At 40.4% G+C, this 18,114-nt stretch overlaps 1 protein-coding gene across 1 annotated transcript in view; it reads right to left on the bottom strand.

The window, feature by feature from the left end:
* The window catches only part of GALNT6 (polypeptide N-acetylgalactosaminyltransferase 6), a 76,669-nt gene extending 63,912 nt beyond the window's left edge, over nt 1-12,757 (bottom strand). The window contains exon 1 of the mRNA XM_070934916.1: nt 12,709-12,757. The gene's annotated coding sequence lies outside the window, so the exon portion shown is untranslated. The remainder of the gene's footprint in view (nt 1-12,708) is intronic.
* Between the last annotated feature and the right edge of the window lie 5,357 nt (nt 12,758-18,114).

Below are 18,114 nucleotides of genomic sequence, written 5' to 3'. Positions count from 1 at the left end.
TCAAAACAACACTATAGAGCACTGCATACCAAAACAACTAGGACAGTTTTTCCCCGAATGCCATCACTCTGCTAAACAACTAATTCCCACAATACTGTCAAATTATTTACTAAGACTGTAGTAGTATTATTCTTCTCATCCTTCCTGGTACCTCTCTCTTCCCACTTATGACTATAACAGGGGTGGGTTCTACTTACCTTTACTACCAGTTTGCAATGGGACCGCGCGTGCTCGCTCGCTTTGTGAGCGCCGAACTTTTGCACATGTCGCCTATGACATCCGGGGCAGTGGGTGGTGCCTCCCGCCGGTTTTACTACCGGGGGCAACCCACCACTGGACTATAACCATGTTGCTTGTATCTTTATTTATATTGTTTCATTTGTTTTCTAGTATGATTTGATTGCTTATAGTAACCTATGACTATCACTAAGTGTTGTATCTTATGATTCTTGATGAATGTGTCTTATTTTTCTTTATGTACACTGAGAGCCTATGCACCAAGGACAAATTCCTTGTGTTTCCAATCACGCTTGGCCAATAAAGAATTCTATTCTATTCTATTCTGTTCTGTTCTGTTCTGTTCTGTTCTGTTCTGGTCTGTTCTGTTCTGGTCTGGTCTGGTCTGGTCTGGTCTGGTCTGGTCTGGTCTGGTCTAGTCTAGTCTAGTCTAGTCTAGTCTAGGATTACCCATATTGCAGATGTGACTGTTTCTCCTACACCTCCAAATGAGATCTTCTGAACCTTATGCCTGGAAAAATTCAGTTGTCAGTTATGTCTGGTGAAGTAAATTTCTGGAAAATAAAATAAGGGCATGCAGCCATACAGCATCTTGGAAACACAGATATCACCAACATAATTTGAGTGAGAATTCTTGGAACTCTATATAGTTGTATCTGAATGCTTGCCATGAAAGTGTATCAGTACACAAATATGAACATATTCTCAGGTTATTTATCCATCCAGCCTGATGTAATCTGCTCTGCCTAGTACCATGACAGGGCTTCAAAAATGGTACCAGCCCACCCATGCAGGATTTTAGGGTACAAGTTCAGGCCTTATGCAGTAAGAATGATCTTTAAGAAGAATAGAGTGAAAGATTTATACGATCTGAAGAGAAACCAGAGTATATAATAGCCAGATATTGGAAATTAGATGTGAATTTTAGAATAGAAGAATGGTATTGTGAAATGTGGAAATTAGCTTTAAATGATAAAATGACATGTGATATTAAAATTAGAAATGGTGACTATAAAGAAGATATTTTCTGGAAAATTTGGAAACCATTTGTGGACTATGCGCTGGGAAAATTGGATGCTTCGGTACCTGTACCCCGAGAACGTAGATTTTGGCGATCATGAGGATATATCCGAAGAACCAAATCTTCCTTTCTTATGTATAGCACAGGATGAAATATTGTATATGTTGTTTGTAATGTTAGTAATTTAAAATATAAAATGAATTAAAAAAAAAAAAAGAAGAATAGAGTGAGTCACAAGCATTGTCTTGATGCAGAGATTAATAATTTAGTAACTCTGTCATGCTGGAACACAAGAAGCAAGATTTATATATCGGGAAAAGCAAGCTCTAGTTTTGAGTGACATTCATGGACACAACCATGCATTTTTCTTGGCAACCTTACAAAAAAGCCTTGGTAGTACAGTGGTCTAAGGCACCCTGTTATTAAGCTGGTTATTAAGACCAGCTGCCTGCAATTACTGCAGGTTCGAATCCCGCCAGGCTCAAGGTTGACTCAGCCTTCCATCCTTTCGAGGTAGGTAAAATGAGGACCCAGATTATGGGGGCAATAAGCTGACTTTGTATAAATATACAAAAGTATGAAGGTTATTGCGTAACGCATTGTAAGCTACCCTGAGTCTCCGGAGAAGGGCGGCATATAAATCAAATTAAAAAAAAAAAAAAGTAATTTGGCAACTGTCTTCTTCTAGGATATTTTTCAAGTACATCTTGCAGTCTCAGACGGTTCCTCATTTTTACATACAGGTAGTCCTTGACTTACGATCACAATTCAGCCCCAGATGTTTGTTGCTAAGCAAGACATTTGTTAAGTGAGTTTTGCCCCATTTTATGACCTGTCTTGCCACAATTGTTTAGAGAGTCACTGCAGTTGTGAAGGTACGTAGTAGCATGGTTGTAAAGTATAAATCTGGCTTCCCCATTGACTTTGCTCACCAGAAGGTCACATGACAAACCCCTCCCCCCCCGGACACTGCAACCGTCATAAATATGAATCAGTTGCCAAGCGTCTGAATTTTGATCACATGACCATGGGGATGCTGCAACGGTCGTAAGTGTGAAAAATGGTCATAAGCCACTTTTTAAGTGCCGTTATAACTTTGAACAGTCACTAAGCAAACTTGTACGTCGAGGACTACCCGTACCTGCATACTTGTCTGAAACAATGGGTAAAGGAACAAGTAGAGAAATACTGCACATGAAGAAAGCTCAGTAATTAAAGCAGCGGGCAGAGACCCCTAAAATGTTCTTTTATTAGCTACATTACTCTGAAGAGCTTTGTGCTGTAAGCATCTTTCTGTCCTTTATAAAGGAGGAGCCTGGCTAGCTCAACAGACAGAAGCACTGTAATTTAACACCAGCTGTCTGCAATTAAAGTAAGATCGAATCTCGCCAGGCTCAAGGTTGACTCAGCCTTCCATCCTTTCTAGAGTAGGTAAAATGAGGACCCAGATTGTGGGGGCAATAAACTGACTTTGTATAAATATACAAAAATATGAAGGCTATTGCTTAATGCATTGTAAGCTACCCTGAGTCTCCGGAGAAGGACGGCATATAAATCAAATTAAATAAATGAATAAAATAAAAAAAAGCACTAACCTAAATATAATTACATGAAATGAGGAAATTTCACAGAAAGGAAAATGATATATCCACATCACATTTTTACCAAACACGACAGTGAAGGCTTTATTTACCTGAGAGGTGAAATATAAATGTTGGAAAAGCTCACACTGTTTTTACATCCCACTCAATATTTTTCACAATACAATTCTCATCTGGGCAAAATAACTACAAGGTCCCCAGATATGTACTTTTCTTCCAAGAGAACAATTTCAAATTTTCTTGACCTCAAGCATTATAGGTACCTTCAGTGCAGAGATGCCGACACCTGGGTTTTGAGAGAACCTAACTAGAAATCTAGATTCTCAAAAGAAATCAGGTAAAGTTATCCTCTATACCAGGTGTCTGCAACCTTAAACACTCAAAGAGCCATTTGGACCCATTTCCCACAGAAAAGAAAACACCGGGAGCCACAAAACCCTTCCCGTGCCTGACTTATTTCTTGAGCGGCCACAAAACTAGCACATGTAGTTGAATTAAATGTTCTGTTTTCTTCTGAAACTTTCCTTTTCTTGGATTTATCCATGGTTGGCCTACCGGGGGTTGAAAAGCTCAATAAATTGCGTGCTGGCGGGTATCGCACATTGGCGGTTGTGACGCATATTTAGAGTGCCAGGGAGCCACAGCAGAGGAGTGAAAGAGCTACATGCGGCTCCAGAGCCGAAGGTTGCTGACCCCTGCTCTATACCACTGTTGGCGAACCTTTTCGGCACCGAGTGCCAAAACAGGACTGTGCGCGTGTGCACGCGCCAGAAACTGGAAGAGCAGTCACCCGGTGTGCATGCGCCTGACCTTCCAGTTCCTGGCATGCATGCGTGCGGGCAGACCAACTGGCCGGTGCTCATGCGTGCACCAGAAAGCAGAAGAGCAGCTGCCCAGTGCGCATGCATGCGCCGGGAAAATGATCTTCTGGTTTCTGGTGCGTGCATGCTCACAGGCCACCTGGTCTTCCAGTTTCTGGCACGTATGAAGACAGGTGGATAGTGCACATGCACGCGCCAGAAACCGGAAGATCATTTTCCCAGTGCGCGCATGCGAACCAGGCGGCTGCTCTTCCACTTTCCGGCCCTCCCACATGCGTGAAGCCCAGCTGGCTGGTGCACTGGAACACCAGAACAGCAATGGGCAATGGCTCACATGCACGGAGAGATGGCTCTGTGTGCCACTTCTCGCACGTGTGCCATAGGTTCGCCATCACGGCTCTATACTAATATAGGTAGTCCTTGACTTATAATCATTCATTTAGTGACTAACGTTCCACTGAAAAAAGTGGCTTATGACTGGTTTTCACACTTATGACCAGTGTAGCATCCCCATGGTCACATGATCAAAATTCGGATGCTTGGCAATTGACATGTATTCATGACAGTTGCACTGTCCTGGGGTCAAGTGATCATCATTTGTAATTTCCCAGCTAGCTTTTGACAAGCAAAGTCAATGGGGGAAGCCAGATACATTTAATGACCACATGATTCACTTAACAACTACAATGTTCACTTAGCAACTGTGGCAAGAAAATTTGTAAAATGAGAGCAAATCTCACTTAACAACTGCCTTGCTTGGCAGTGGAAATTTTGGACTCAATTGTGGTTGTAAGCCGAGGACTACTTGTAATATAAGTAGTGCTTATATGTCAGTATCTTGGTTTTCCCAGCCCTATTAACACACCAGCTTCTTTAATCAGGTTCTGTCTTCAGCATGCCCATACTGCTGCAGATGACACAAACTGTACTCCAGCACATCTAAAAGGTATCAGGTTTATTATATTTGGTGTGTCTCTTGCAATAAACTTAAACATAAAATATTTCCTTCAAAGATTTTATGTTTCACATATGAAACATGCAAGATCTTCTTTACCCCATTTAATCTTTATTGGTAAAATGAGCCAATCTCAATCTAAATTCATACATGGATAGACTTTATTAGTGCTAGTAGAATTACTTGGTGGTTCCTAGCTAATGTCTTCTGGAAAGTCTATTAATTTTTCATGTCCTATTTTAACGTAATGACTTTGGCTTAGCACAATGTATAAACACAAGCATACATATGTTTAATTCATCTATGTGGCTTTATATCCTGGCTGCATACAAACAAACAAACAAACAAACAGGCTAAAGCAGCAAAAGAGGCACAGGAAAACTCCTACCTTTTTGTTCTATTTAGTGACCTGAATGTTTAATATGCCTACTTTATATACTGTCAATTACTGAAGCTATTTGGAGAGAAAAAAAAAAAACCACGAACAACATTAAAGACGAATTAAGGTGATGAACAATTAAAGATGTACTTTGAAGTCTTTCTAAATGTGAAAAAGGAGATCAAGCAATCCAACTCTACAAGTTTGGATGAATCCCAAACTGCCTTTGCCAGTTTTTTTTGCCTTTTTGAAGTGCTGGGCTTCCATAATTCCAATACCCATGCAAGCGGAGTATTATGGGACTTAGTCCCACATATCTGGAAGGCCTCCAATAGAGAACCTTATATATGTAATGCAAAATGAAAAAGATAAATTGATACAGAAAACTTCCCATCAGGGTGGGACGTTATGTACTAGCTGATAACTGCTCATACCTTCTACGTTCCAAGACTATCTTTTTAAGCAGCTCTCTTTAATATATTGTGCATTTGAGCACATGCTGCCACTAAGGCTGAAAACAACATTCAATTTCCATATTGCTGGACTATTTTGATACAAGCTACTTTCACTTCCAAGAACTTTAAGCATTAAAAACCTAGACTCTGGGCATTTGTTTAACAGGTTAAACAAATTTGCAAAAAATGATCTGTGACTGTCCCTGATTTCAAAGGTCAATTTGCTCCCACACTGGAAAAGCAGCTGGATTGGTGGGTGGGTAAAAGAGCAGGTTCTTCCACATAATTTTACCCTATTTTGCTGTCATCTTGCCTATGGCAAGAATGATCGTGACCAGGAAGAAATATGCAATATGCAATAGAAAGTACTTTGTAAACTATGGAATTAAATTATGGCTCCTTTTTTTGAATTCTTTTTAGCAAGTAATTTAGAACAATCAAAAACACAAGCATTTGAGATTTTAGACAGTTTAGGGCAAGGGTGCTCTTTAGGGGGGGCTTGCATGTCCTATACCCATGATGGCGAATCTATGGCACGCGTGCCGAAAGTGGCATGTAGCACCCTGTGGGCACATGAGCCATCACCCCAGTTCAGCTTTGCCGTGCATGCATACACACCTCCTGCTGCCCAGCTGGTCTTTGGGTCTCTGCTGCGCATGTGCAGGGGGCATGCAGGGGTGGGCATGCATGCATGCATGGGGGTGGGGTGCACGTGGAGGCCGCATGTACATGTGTGGGAGGAGCATGCAAGGACACACATGCATGTGTGGAGGCCGCACATGCATTGCATTTTTTGGGTTTGGGGCACGCACTTGCGCATTCGAGCTTGCAAGTACATGCTTTGGGCACTTGGTCCGGAAAAGGTTAGCCATCCCTGTCCTATACAATTTTCAGCAAGCATGCAGCTGGGAGTTGTGGGAATTGTGATCCAGCACACCTGGAAGGTATCTGTTTGAGGAGTCCTGCCTTTGGACAGTACGACTGTTCTAAATGTTTCCCTCATGAGTATATTATAGGGAAGTCTGGGGGGAGGGGAGGGTTAGGGAGGGTTAGGGAGGTCGGGAAGTTTGGGGGGGGAGGTGGGGGGGGGGAAAAAGGGGTGAAAATGTAATTGTAAAACTTTTGCAATAAAAAAAAAAATGTTTCCCTCATGATTCTCCACAGAAATTATTTTCATTAGACTCAGACTTGGTTCAAACATTGCACAAAGCCGAGGTTTGTTGAACAACTCAGAACTGGCTGTGCTACATAAAAAAAAAAAAAACAGGGCTTATAATGCCCTGGCTAACATTATTTAAAACCAAACAAACTAAATTATGACTAGGCAATCTGAGACATGTTTATGAAAGAGATGAAAACTAAGAGCTCAAGGTATTGATGAAGATTTCCCCGTTTTCCCTACCATTCCCCATTTGTTTCTTGCATGATATTCCCTCTTCAGCACAAAGGGAATCAAACCAACAAAATTTGTATTTTATCAGCTGGTGCCTTATTTAAGAGATCATGACCTCTGGACAGCTAATGGATACCAAGTCTTGGAAGCAGGCTGCCTTGTTAGCATTGAAATTAGCATTTAATTCTGATGGGTTTAAATTTAATCCCCATTATCTCATTATCAAGGGAACTAGCCTGAGGATTTATAACTCCAGATGTAGACTCAGAAAAGCGACTGATTGTACTTGACTAGTCTTTCTCACAAAGAAGCATAAATAGGTAGAGACGTTTGGACTTTTGGGGAGTCAAAAAAGTTGCCACCACCTAATTTTCCTTATCAATTCCAGCAAGAATGGATCTCTTTAGATAATGGCATTTTGTCACTTCTGAATTGGGGAAGTTTGAGTTTGGAAGGTAGGTCTCCCTATTCATTTTGCCAATCTGGGCTTTAATTTCTCATATGACTCCTAACAACTGATTTCCAGTTTTCCTTCTTTTCCTTTCAGACATTGTTCTGATTTACTCATTTATTATGCATATGATTTTTGGGATAGTTTTCATACTCTGCTCAGCGTCCTTGGGAATTGGTTATAAATGTTAAAAAAATAAAATTTCAGCTAGTGGTAAATTGATCATCAAGACTCATAAGTCAGTTTGTAGCTTAGCTTTTTGCATGAACCAGGTTACCATGCCTTTTCAGCAAACCATGTTAAACCATTTAAACTCTGTTAAATGTGATACTCAGGTAAATATGTGTGTGTGTATATATAAATCTGGGACAACACTTCCAAATTTCTTGGACTTTGTTTCTCAGGATAACATTAGAAAGCTGGTTTAGTCACATTCATATTAAAGTAACTATCTTGGGAGGGGGTATATTATGATGCTGTCAAGTTAGCTATCATCTGTGTAAAAAATGTGAATCATTTTTAGGCAGGCAAGCATTTAATTTAGACTTAGTCACAACAACGATGTTCAAGATAGCTCAAAAGGTACTTGTAAGACATCAGCCTCTGCCTATTATGACTACAGCGATCTTCCTTCTCGACTAGAGTTTTATTTCTGTTGAATTTTGGGTCAACAGCTCCTGATATTAAAACTCTTACATCCATAATGGTCCAAAACAATTTGAAATGTAGGATGAAAGACAAAACATCATCTAAATACCACATGGAAGACAATTAACAAGAGCAACCACTCAATAACAAAAGAGAACATAGTGGTCACCGTGTACCCTTTTATTGCAGAGATGACAGACCTAAAAACAGGCAGAGGTTAATTACACCATAATGGCCCCCATTTTAATGTCTATGGAGATTCTCAGTCATCCTGGTCACGTCTGTCACAAAGGTGGCTTTTCAAAAGAGAGCTGGACTTTTTTTGCTCAAAAACTGTTGGCTTCTCATCCAAGCTTCTTGGATGACGCTTGGATGAGTATTGAAGCATTCAGAACCGAAGAAACTTCTTGGATGAGAAGCAAAACAAAGAAAGTCCAGTTGCCTTTTGAAAAAGCACCCTTAGTTTTTTTGTCCTCTGGACACTGATAGGATGAATGCATATTATTTCAAGATATGATGAGGCATCCCTCTTTGACTGTGCCCAAGAGAGGAGACTTATTTTTGGGAAGAATAGCAAATCATGTGAAAAACATAACTTGGTTCTCCTCAGAAGGTGACATTTGTTCTCTTCAGCATTTAGAAACAAGATAAAAGATATCTCTCATCTGATAGGGCATTATTAGATATTTTAATATTTCTTTTATCATCCATTAAAATATTTTAAATAAATTGTTGTTCTTTTAAGTTTTAGCTATCAGGAGTACTTGCCAGAATAGAAAAGTGAGGTAGAAACTTGTTGTCACAAACCAAACCAACATCATCTGCTTAAAGTGGCCAGTTGGCAGTGTGTAGTAATCAACTAGATCAGCAGGTGGCAGCATTGAGTTGATTTTGACTCAGAATTAGCTACATGGATGGGAGACCATGAGAAAATCCCAGGAAGTAGATTAGATCAGCAAATTGGAAATAACCCCACCTAAGACTGTATTCTCATCCTCATTTCCATACTATTACCATGATGACTATACAGATAAATCAAAATCAGATACTACTGTCCTTCATCTTTTAACAGTTGAGCTTTATTCACCATATTTATCCAAGCCCTGAGTTGACCATGATTTATGGTTTTGCTGGAAACCAACAATTACTTTGGGCTAAATCTGCCCCATTGTGAACAGTGGGTTTGCTTTATGACTACCACAAGAAAATATCATTAAAAGGGTCCAGTCCCATGGTGACCTGCTTTATGATCATAACTATGAGGCCCTCTGTTTTGTAAAAATTATTAATAGAGAGTGGAATCATTTTTTTAACATCAGTTATGTAGGCAAGAGTTGATGTTCAGGGAATATAGGTAGTCCTTGACTTATGACCACAATTGAGGCCAACATTTGTTAAGTGAGACATTTGTTAAGTGAATTTTGTCTCATTTTATGACCTTTCTTTCCACAAATGTTTAAGTTGATCACTACACTTGATAAGTTAGTAACCCAGTTGTTAAGTGAATCTGGCTTCCCCTTGTCAGAAGTTCGCAAAAGGTGATCGCATGAACCCAAAACACTGCAACTATCATAAATATGAACCAGTTGCCAAGCATCTAAATTTTGATCACATGATCATGGGAATGCTGCAAAAATTGTAACTGTGAAAAATGGCCATAAGTCATATTTTTCAATGCTGCTGTAACTCTGAACAGTCACTAAATGAACTGTTGTAAGTGGAGGACTACCTGTAATATGTAGATGTCAAACTATCTGGAGAGTTCAACCAAGAAAATTAGAAGGAACCAAAACCTGAGTCTGTTTATCTTTGTTATGCATTTTGGTAACACACATAAAACATACTGCCAAAAACAGATTTAAAAAGGGGAAGTTATGTAGGCTCACATGAAACAAAATCCCACAAAACAGAAGTTATTCTTAGGGTCCCAGATCTCGACTTTCACTTTTTAATGTTAGTTATACATTTAACTTTTAAGGGGAAGGATTCTCCATTCCTGTGATGCATCTTTTTACTACCATCTCTATGTGGATTACCTGTTAATTTAGGGATTCTCAAAGTGGGGCCACTGATGATTCATAGCAGCATCCCAAATTCACCAGCCAGAGCTGATCTTCAGTGTCACTAATGACCCACTTTAACTGGAGTCCACTTGCCAACATACCCCCTGCCTCAACCTGTAATTAAAGCCTTAATTTTGGATTACATCCTTGGTAAGACATTTTTAAAAATTCTTTTTAAATGGGGGGCATAAAAGTATATACAACTGCACTTATTACCAGTATTTTATTCACCAACAAATGTTAACTTCCATGCTCTTAGACATAAGCACAGAGAGAGGTTTTGTGTTTAATTGTGGGATCCCCACATTTTCTACAACTGTAGCAATTTGGGGGAACAGTGTGATAGATGAAGCTGCTAAATCTTTGAACAGAGGCAAGATGGATTGTTTCATTGTCTATATGACAATTCTGTTCCTTTTGCTTTACTTAAGTTTACTGTTGGAGATCCAATTGATTCACTTTCATTTTATGCAAGCAGCCTTGAGGAAGTGAGACAACGTTCTCTCAATGCTTCTGTTCAAACATCCCCTTTGGTGAGCAAGATTTAGACCTGAAATACTAGCTATTTTTACTTTGTGTGTCCCGAACTATTTTTCCTGCTGATAAAAGTTTCCAGTGCCAAATCATAGCTCCGGCTCAGCCTGACTTTTAACTCACTGGCTCCCTCTAGCGACCTGTACTGTAAATACAGTATAGAGTATAGGAATGTCTCCTCTTGAGGAACTTTCCTCTGCTCATAGGATGGGGGAGTGGCAGATATGACACACTGTTTCTATTCCCATCATGACTGGAGAGTTGAAGGCTAAGAGTCAATAAAACAATAATTCCACCCAATCCTGTGATTCATCTAAGAGAAGCCAAGATATCCCAAAGCATATAGTCTCCCTCGGAACCTTAAAGTCTAGATTTTATGTCCTGCTTTAACTGATTAGTGGCTTCCAGCAAGTTATTTTTCCTCTCACTTCCGTTCTAACAGGCGTAGTGATAATTACCAACCTTCCCTGCACTTCATGGTTTTCCTAAAGTAAGAATTACCATAATAATATATACAAGAAGGGTTTCCCTCCTCAAAAATTATTGCTAGAAAACCTGAAAGCTCTTATTTAAACATGATTTTCCAAGGATTTGTTTGGTTTCATAATGCCACTGGGAAGTCACAACCAGTTGCTACAAAATGTAGAGTTCATTGTTTCTAGATTACATGATTTTCAACCATTACTGACACAGTCCAGTAACTTTTTTGAGTTTTGGAGGACTTTTGAGCTTGCAACGAATTATTTAGATGCACAGTTGGCAGTTGATATTAACGAAGGGCTGAATGGACTCTGTTTCAAGGCAAATAACACAGCGCCAACAGAACTAAAAGTGATACCTATAGTATAATGGTAGAGACGACCAGTTAAGCTGGGCTTGATTACAGGCAACTACATAGCATATAGTTTCCTTCACAATAATATAGAACTGGTCTGCCAAATGCCTTCTTCCAGGATGGTTTTCAATGAACCAGTTTCTTCTACACATCAACCTAGGATTTCCTAGTTGTCTCCCATCCAAGATCTAATCCTACAGAGCACCTTCAAAACCAAGGCAAATCATGCATACCCACTTTGAATTTATTCTACTTCATCTTAAGCATTCTTTTGCACCAGCTTGTATCGTTTAAAACCCTGTCACCCAAAGACTGTGGTGAGGTAGGTCCCAATGCAGTAGTGTTGTGATGGCAGGGTAGAGTTAGGGACAGACAACCAGGGTCTTCCTCAGAGAATGAACTGAGCAATCAAGCACAGGAGATACCTTTACCAAGCACCTTATTTCCTTTCAATCATCTTAAGGCTTTCAAGTTTAACACCTAACTGCACTGTTAGATAACTACTTCCCCAGTCAACTCCTCTGATGGGTTGGGACCTAACATGGATTGTTTCAGTGGTACCATTCCCCCCCCCCCCCCCAATTTGAGTTATTTTCAAGCAGCCTTTCCCCAAATTACAATTCCTGGGATTTACTATCCGAATATATCTGGAAAGCACCCGGTTGGGAAAAGTTGTTTTAAAAGAGAACAAAATGGCAGTGAAAAAGCAGACTGAAGTTCTGTAGGAAGTAATAAAGGAAATGAACAAAAATAAACCCCAATCTAGAAGCGTGGCACTTAAATCTTAACAACAGACTACTTTTCCCTCAACTGTAAACCATCCCGACTTCCCCTTCCACAGGCCAATAAACTAAGTAAACTCGGTTCCCCGACTTATTTCAGTCTAATCGTCTGGTGGCAGGCTAGGATTAAATCTAAGATTCCGGGGGGCTGGTTTGGAAGCGAAAGAAAACTTGAAAGAAAAAGAAAAAAAGGAAGCAAAGATGCAGTTATCCAGAGTAGGCTGGATCTCTCTCTTTCCAATGAAACCCCAGCTATACGAACACCCCAAACGCCGGAGCTACTCGACTTTGCTCGCAAGTTACATTTTGTCCGTCCGTCCGTCCCCGTCCTCGTCCCCCCCACGGTCCCCTCCCGGGTCTGGGACGCGAGATAACCGCGGCTTCTTCCAAGAATGGAACGCTGCTAAACCTGCGCCGTCCAGACCAGAGCAAAACGCCTCCGAGCCTTCGCCCCGAAGTCCGGCGAGACTCGCAGAGGTCACGCCACGGCCAGACCCCCGAGAAACACAAAGAAGAGCTTCCAAGAGACTCACCCAGCAAAGAGCTTAAGAAGAGGTCGGGCTCGGAGGAGCCACTTTACGCGCAAAGCTGGCAATAGTGGGGGGGATGGAGCAGGCGAGGTCTTGGAAGGAGGGAGGGAAGGAGGGGCAACTGCCTGCCTGCCTGCCTTCTCACCTGCAGCCGACCTCAGGCGAGGCGGTGGGGAACTCCGCCGCCTTCGGCACAGGTGTAAGCGTGCTCCGGCTTGCTGGGTCCTAGCGCCGTAACGTCACCCACGAGGAGCCTAAAAAAACCTCGCTTTATCTTGACGCGGGAATCTCATCCAGCCTCCGTTTTGCGAGTTTCAGGCACCGTTCAAGAAATAAACGGACGGATCGAGCGGGTGGGGTGGAGAGTGGGGAAGAAGAAGAAAAAAGAAAAGAAAAGGCGGGATGCTGAGGGTTGTTTGCTTAAAAAAAAAAAAAAACTACCCCAACCGTGTACCATTTTGCCACGCACGCTTTCTTTTTCTGCGGCCAAAGGAAGTTAACACAGTTGTGAGGTCTTGGTTCACAAAATGCCATTGTGTTTGGGGGACAAAAACTACACGCTCAGTGTTTTGTTTTTTTTTTTCGCGCGCGCGCGCACACACACACACACACACACTTCTTGCTTTACTCAAAAAATAATCCCATGCGGTTGGGCTACAGAGGTTCCAAATTGCCGTTGTATTCATGACTCAACTTGTAGATTAACATTTGAGCAACTGCACACACTGAAGACAGCTTTTTAAATTGGTTCTCTGGTGACCTGCTGACTTAGTGCTTGTCAGGAAAAGGTGGAGGTCTTTAAAGACTCCTGAGTCTTCGGAGAAGGGCGGCATATAAATCAAATTAAAAAAAAAAAAAGACCAAATAGAAAGCGTTTGCACAACATGCTAACTTGCATCCAATGCACTGCAGTGGGGCTTGGCATGATGGAGTTGTGAAGTAGGGTTTCTGACCTAACATCTGGTTTATTCAACAAACCACATTAAATTAAATCATAATACAATAAATTAAGTCCCCAGTCAAGACAACCTTAGATAATTAGTGCTTTGTAGAGTAGGTGGAGTTCAACTTCCAGAATCTGCAGCTCCCACTGCCGAAGGTTGGGGATGCTAGGAATTTATTCAGTAGATTTTTATTCCACCTTTATTACTTTATAAGTATAGGTAGTCCCTTAAGTTAAAACCATTCATTTAGTGACAGTTCAAAGTTACAACAGCATTGAAAAAAGTGATTTATGACTGTTTTTCACATTTAGAACTGTCACAGCATCCACATGGTCATGTGATCGAAACTCAGGTGTTGGCAACTGGCATGTATTTATGACAGTTGCATGATCCCAGGGTCATGTGATGACCTCATGATTCACTGAACAACTGCAGTGATTCGCTTAACTCTGGCAAGAAAGGTCAAAAAATGGGGTAAACCCCACTTAACAACTTCCTTGCTTAGGAATGGAAATTTTGGGCTTAGTTGTGGTCAAGGATTACCTGTAACTCAAGGAGACAAACATACCTAATACTCCTTCTGTTTTTCTTACAACAACCCTGTGAGGTGGGTTGGGCTGTGAGAGAGTAACTAACCCACAGTCATCATACCTAAAGCAGGACTAGAACTCACGGTCTAGTAGTAGTAGATCGTGGCACCTTTACCACTACATTAAACTGATGTACACTAATGGCTGCACAGCTACAGGTTTTCCATTCCTATCAGAGCAAACTTTTGCAGGTCCACCATTGTCTGTGCAAAGAGCTGATGCAGTAAGAGCAAGAGAAAGGAATGGCTGTCACTGCAATGGCCTTTTGAGGAAATTACATTTAAGATAGTTTCAGTCTAAGCGAGCGTGCTTTTTCAGGATCAGCTGAAGAAGAGAATGGAGCCATGCTGTGGCTTTTCGATCTTGTTTTTGGCATCCCAGGAGCTTTTACCTGACCAGGTGGAACCACAGTGGCATAGGCAGGCCTTAGTCAAGCCCATCACAGCTCTTGGTGTGTTCTACAGAGGGTGAATATGGTGTGCCTTTAGGAAGCACACATTTCTGGTTACTGTTGGAAATGTCTCTCTTCCAGTGCCTCATAGTATACAGAAAAGGAAGACCCAAAGTCTCTTCATCTGCATTCATGTGTAATCTCCACCATTATAACATTTCAAGTTATAATTTTAACTTCCTCAGGAAAACCCCATGAGGAAATGTCCCCTCAGGGGTTCTGTTTTTGTGGTACTGCAAGGCTAGCCAGAGTTCTGTTATAATTTGGTTTTCGTCTTTTAATTCTCCCTCCCAGAAATAATTCATGTTTCAGATTAGGGATGTAGCAAATTTCAACCCTCTCTCCCTCCAGCATCCATCTTTCATTTATTATCATACACTGCCCAGAGTTGCTTAAGATAGGCGGCCACATACTTCTTTTAAATAAATACTAGATGTAAACAATACATTCATGTTTACTTAGTTTAAAATGTAAGTAAGTACCAGTACATTGAGAGTATATTTCCTATCTTAGGTCAGTGTTGTAAGCATTTGATCAAGGCCCTAGTAGGAAATAAGATTACCCAGCAATTGGTATCCTTTCTAGATAATAATTTGGCAGTCAGTAAAATTTTTGGAAGAAGGAAATTATATTCTTATTGGAAGCCGCTTTCACAAAATGATTATAACAGCAGATGGGCTACCATTTCTCCCTCTCTCCTATATTATGGGGGTACAACTGCTCTGCCCTCAAGAAGCCCTTCTTCAATACATTCATCTAGTGAAAAGCAATGAGTAAGTAATGCTTAAAACCCAGTTTAATTCAGAGACATGGCATGCAAGCCAAGTCACTTGAAGAAAAATAGGCAAAAGCGAGCTGGAACGATAAAGAAAGTGGTGGAAGGCCACTTCTACACCAAACTAAATTGTTGAAAACAGTTTGAACCAATCAGTACTTTCTTCCAACTGGCCAATGGGAACGTGGTATTTCACTGGGAATCCCATATTCCCCTCCATATTTTGAGTGTTGCAAACTGTATGTTTGCTCAGTCATTCCTTTAAAACCCCAAACAGTTGCTATTAGGAGAGACAGAGCGAAGCCACTGAGGTAGTATTCCTCTGCTCCATAACCAGTGACTGTGAAAATGATTCAGCAACCACGATTCTCTGATGGCTTAGTTTCTATAAGGGAGTGAGGAGCACTTGGCTTGAGACCAGGAGCTGAGGGAGGAATGATTATGTTGGGGGGGGGGAACTATGCAGACAGTTGTATAATGTTTCTTCTAATGGGGCAGGCAGTTTCCCTTCACTGGGAGCACTCACTTTATCCTTTTTACTGGGATTTCCCCTCTTCCTTCTATGGTCAAAAGCCCATTCCAAGAGAGGATGAAGCACAGAATTGAGATACTTTAGGGCAGCACATAATTGGTGTCAGAGATTTAAAGGATAAAGCTGGTGGCTATATAGAAATGGTCCATATGAAATAAACGATGACATAATTTATAAACAAGATGGTTTAATGTATACAGTAGAAAATGGCAAGTTATAAAAAAAAGGATTCGTTTAAAGGCATTTCTTTCTTTCTCTCTCTCTCTCTGGCTTTTTCCCAGCTGATTCTATTTAATTAGCTTTCTGGAAGTTCTACTCTAAATTTGGAATATAAAGGAAATAAACACTAGGGAAAGAGGTGTGTGCTCATTTAACATATTTGAGGCTGTTGAGAGACAAATATGAACAATGTTTCCTGAGTCATGATCTTATTTTTGGTAGTTGCTGAGTTGCCCTTTGAAGATTTCCATGATTACTGGATAATGACATTAAGTATATAATAATTTCAGACTATGGACCCCTTTTCTGATCCACACAGGTTTTTCTCTCACTCTTCCCTGTATGCCTTGATTGAACTAAGATATCTTCAACTAACCATAGTTTCCCATTGTTTCAGAGCTAGGAAACTATGATGATCAAGTTTGGAATAAATCTTTTTATTAAACCATTCTTCAAATGATGAAGATTCTGTCTTGTTTTCTGATCATCTTTGTTTAATGGGTCAAATAATAACAGGAAATATTAATATTTTCTAATTTAATTTTAATGCTTGCATATCTCTGATGGCATGTTAGAGCTGGATGAGATTGTAAGTACTGAATTAGAAGTTCTGCGACTTGCTTTTTGCTTATTAATCATTTGAAGTGGGAGCAAATGATTATCCTGCAGAGCCTAACACAGAAGCTATTGTAGTTATTCTAATATACCTAGAGACCCCTTCCTTGGCATCCAGCAAGCTTCCTGCCTCAGCTAATCTTTTTAATTTTTAGATTGATTTGATTTTATAGCCTAAACAGGAAATTGGCTCCTGTAAAGGAGAATGTCAACCTCCTGGGTTATCTTTCTTTTTACAAATGCCTCTGGACTGGTACACATACTCAGAAACACACCTATACATACACATGCACACCCATATATATGCATACAGACGTGTGTGTGTGTGTAAAGAATATTTATTTTTTTGAACTTGTATGGACCCCTGGCTTGAAAGAGGAGCCAAAGTGGCCATCTATGTCAAAATTGAACAGCCCTCTCTCAACAGAGGGTGACGGATACAACATTATCTATCTCCAGTCTACAACACAGTCTTTTCAGCAATTCCAAGAAGGCTCCATACCCATTTGCACTACTCAGGCGACCCCAGGACACAGATAAACCTCCAGGTGGCCTCAACGACTCTCTAAAAGAATGCAAATGACCAGCTGTCTTCAAAGAGTATAAATCCTTCTATTCCTCACCATCCAATCAGAGCTGAAGAAGCTTCTTGGATGAGAAGTGAAACATCTTCAAAAGAAAAACCAGTTGCCTCTTGAAAAAAGCACCTTTGGGACAACCATGACCTGGATGACTGAGAATCCCCATAGATATGGGCCCAGAAGAACAAAAGACATTTTGGGTGAATGACTTGAATTTAATACATTGAATTTTTAAAAGCAGAAATACTAATGTGTTCCAGGTTTAATGTTCTTATATGAGAAAGATAAGTTTTATCTATTATAGTTATTAACAAAATTTAATTCAGGTGCAACAATCCAAATTATCTGCATTTCCTATTCTAATCGTTTTATGTACAAATTATAGCGGCAGAACTAATATTATGATGGATGTGTTCCAAAGTCATTAATGCTTGAGAAGAAAATATATGCATCATACATCATCCCAGATGGTATACAAATTCTTCACAGTAGTTAACAAGGTTTTAAGCATTGGGTTTTAGGCAGTTTCTTTCTGTTGCCAGTATGCTAATGTTAGGGGTTGACTGGCCATACCCCTGAAGTAATGTAGATGTAGATATGAAAATGTTATTTGATTGATATACAATGGCAGCAGTGTGACAGAATCTTTGGTGGATTCCAGTAAAGATTTTTTTTTATTTTTCTTCCCTACATAATTCTTAG

This window comes from Pituophis catenifer, unplaced genomic scaffold, assembly GCF_029215685.1.
Source record: "Pituophis catenifer annectens isolate HBS135680 unplaced genomic scaffold, rPitCat1.0.hap2 SCAF_2, whole genome shotgun sequence".
Lineage (NCBI taxonomy): Eukaryota > Metazoa > Chordata > Lepidosauria > Squamata > Colubridae > Pituophis > Pituophis catenifer.
This window is presented reverse-complemented; position numbering and strand designations above follow the sequence as displayed.